Here is a 3262-nt window from a genome sequence, read left to right on the forward strand (position 1 = left end):
GAGTCGTTCCGGCAGATGCATTCTCCAATTGTTCCCACCCAGGCATATATCTTTGAGAAGGATGGCATGCTTGGCATCTATTGCCATGACGATGACAAGAACACCGTTGGTATATGGGTGTTGCAGAACTACGAAAGTGAGGTTTGGGACTTAAAGTACCAAATCAGACTGCCGGTTGAAGAAATCAGGGGCCGGGTCGAAGATTATGTAGACTATGACTTTCGGGATATTAATCTTTGGGATGTGAACGATGTTTCGGGGGATGGTGGCATGCTCTTGCTGGTCAATTTTGGTTGGTCGGTGTTTCACATTGACACAGATGGCAAATTGATTGACAGTTTCAATTTTGATCTCCAACGCCTCTGTGTTTATCAATGTCAGCTCAAGCAAAGTCTTGTTCAGCATACCTTTTTTCCGGCTCTAAAAGGTTATGTTGTGAATGCTTCACTTTTCATCTGATCGCTGTTCAGTGAGGTGGTGGTTCTTGACGGACTAGCTGTCGTTTCCTTATGAGCGGCAATATCTATAAGTTAGGATCATAAGCTCTGAATGTTATATTGCTTGTCTCCCTTTTGGTTGAAGTGATTAATGCCGTGTTTGATGCTTTGCTATCCTTTTGAAATATTTGCCAGCTGAACCACCTCATGTGTCTATTTTCTGGGCAGGAATTGACTTTTCTAGTGGTGTTCTTAGTTCTTAGTACCATATTTCTTGAATTGAAGAATTGACATTACCATTTCTATCTAGTGGTCTTCTTAATAGTCAATATTAGTAGGGGTGTTCCCTGTTTCTACCCTTCGTTGAAGCTGACAATGAGCATAGACAGATTCTTTGTTGACTTGCAAGCTATATCTGAATTTTTAGAAGACTATGGCGCAATAGTAGTTAAATTAAATGGTTGCATCATAGTCAAACTGCTCAGTGAAATGTTCTGTCATAATTCATGTTTCATAAGCCAGCATGAGAAATCAGAATACAAACTCATCATAGTTCAGAGCTTGATAGCAACCAGAGTAGAAAATATGCAGAAACTTGCAATGTTTTTCTCTCCCTAGAATCGAACTCAAACACGCTACAAAAACTTCACTGGGAGGAAAAAAAACCCGACAAGGTTAATTGATCAAGCTACATGAGCAGCAAGCACTTTGGACGGTTCTGTACAAAATATACTGTTCTATACAAGTAGGCTTCTGATACTGGTAGTGATCTGGTTATGTACAAAAATCAAAACCATCTGGACAATGTTTCTGTACAAAGCATTTTTCAGATAAGTCGACCAATCTGCAAAGGTATGTTGCCAAGAGTAGCAGATTTTTTCCGACTAAACATGGAACTGCCGCCTGAATGTTTTATGTGCAAGACTTAACGTGAAAGATCATTTGTATCTTATGTAACTGCAGCTAATGACCCTCGTGGTAATTGGCAAGACATGAGGGACACGTAACATACAGGGGTTATGGCTGGAAGAAGACACTTAATTTTATCTGCTTCTTCCTTATAAGTTAAAGCCTGAAACACATTTTCAGCCTGCTCTCTTCCCTCAGCTTGATTATCATCTTTTCAGCCTACAGAAACAGAAGCCTACTATTGTTTCTCGTCAGCGGGTGTTCTCTGACATGTAAGAAAAGTGAGATAATGAAGCAATATAAGCTTACCGATAATGCTAATAACTTAAGATGTACTTACTTTGCATATATAAATTCCTGACACAATTTGTAGCTGCTGTTTCTAGATTCAGATGTTCACGTATTTTTGCCGGACTGGTGTTTACTTTAACATATACTATATGCTATTGGGAGGACACAGGTGTTGATTAGAATGAACATAATAGTGCATATACAGTTGATCGCCCAGATTGCATTTAAGACTAAGAAATCAAAGTTATACTTATACTCACAGGGAAGAGCAGGCAGAGGGTTCAGAATAGTAGTTGGAACTTGGAACAGAGACTTTGATTGACCAGTGGGTGAGAGTCAAGACTCACAGGTGATCCTTGGAACGGCAGGTACATGCACAGCTACTTATTCTCACCCCTACATTATAAATTCTTCTTCATCTCCAACTGGGGCATCAACTCTTGTATTGTGTCCTGGCTGAGTTCTTGTGAAGCTGTAGTCTGTATTAACCAGTTGTTTCTGTGTTGGTGGAATGGGTCCTCGTGGGCCTGGAGGACCAGGTTGGGGAGGCCCTGGCCCTGGTTCTTGGGGGCCTTGGTTTGGTGGCTTCTTCGGATCCTGGTAAGTTGAATCCACAGCTACTAACAGAAATTTAAACTAATGCATTTTTGCCAGTGAAAACATCAATTTACTATCAAGTCACCATCTCCAACAGAAAAGGGAAAGCAATTCATTCAGTTAGATGGTTAGTGGTTTAGTGGTCAACTCAATCAAATTGCAATATATAAGTGGCGAAGCATACATTAGTCGATCGTTTATATTTCTTCCTTTGAAGTTTTTTTCCCTGTTTGAAACAGATAGTTTATATTCTCTGAAACTCAAGACGAATACTTCTTGTGCAGCTTCTACCTCCTCTGTTGTTGCTGCCTGCTCCAAGACTGCTGCGCCCCATTCTTCGGACCCCCGGGCCCAGGCGGCTCACCACCACCACCCTTCTGATAGCAGCCCAGCATATCCACCACAACGAATAATGCAGGCCTAAATGTTGGCTCAAGAGCTTACTTGTGTGAACATCCTGGCTGTTGAGAGTACCCCTTGCTACAGTAGTACACACACTACTGAAAATAATTGTCCTGTATCTCTTGGAGATGACTGTATGCAGTCTTACCTAGTTACGTGGCACTTATATTGTTTGTACTGACTAAATGCAATTATCGGTTACATTTTGTTGGTGCTATTTCTAGATGGTTTTTGTAGATTCAGTTCTTTACATAATTTTTGCCGGGCAGGTGTTCTAATTTTACCATATGCTGTTGGAGGATATATGTGTTGATTAGATTAGATCATACCATACCATAAACTTAATTTGACACAATTTTACTTTACATACACCTTTTTTTGTTTAGCATGTACTGAGTAGAGGCGAGGGTTGCATGTTTACCTTGCCGGCGCCTTCAAAGGAAATGGTCGATGGTGATGGCCTTACTCATATTTCAGTATGAACCATTTCGCCTTCATGTAAGGAGTGCAGTACTGTCTCTTTTGGTTTGTTCTGCTACTCCACTCTTGCATATTTCTTCTGGGAATCTCTGCACAAATATCAGAGTAGCCAATTTGCACAATATGTTTCAGCACATAGGAAAATA

At 40.6% G+C, this 3262-nt stretch overlaps 1 long non-coding RNA gene across 1 annotated transcript; it reads left to right on the forward strand.

Annotated features, from left to right (window-relative positions):
- Window positions 1-1986: 1986 nt before the first annotated feature.
- Window positions 1987-2842, forward strand: LOC123075491 (uncharacterized). The gene is made up of 2 exons (XR_006436148.1): window positions 1987-2237; window positions 2519-2842. It is a non-coding gene; the product is annotated as an uncharacterized lncRNA (long non-coding RNA).
- The last annotated feature ends 420 nt before the right edge of the window (window positions 2843-3262 follow it).

The sequence above is a fragment of the Triticum aestivum genome, chromosome 3D (assembly GCF_018294505.1).
Source record: "Triticum aestivum cultivar Chinese Spring chromosome 3D, IWGSC CS RefSeq v2.1, whole genome shotgun sequence".
Classification (NCBI taxonomy): domain Eukaryota; kingdom Viridiplantae; phylum Streptophyta; class Magnoliopsida; order Poales; family Poaceae; genus Triticum; species Triticum aestivum.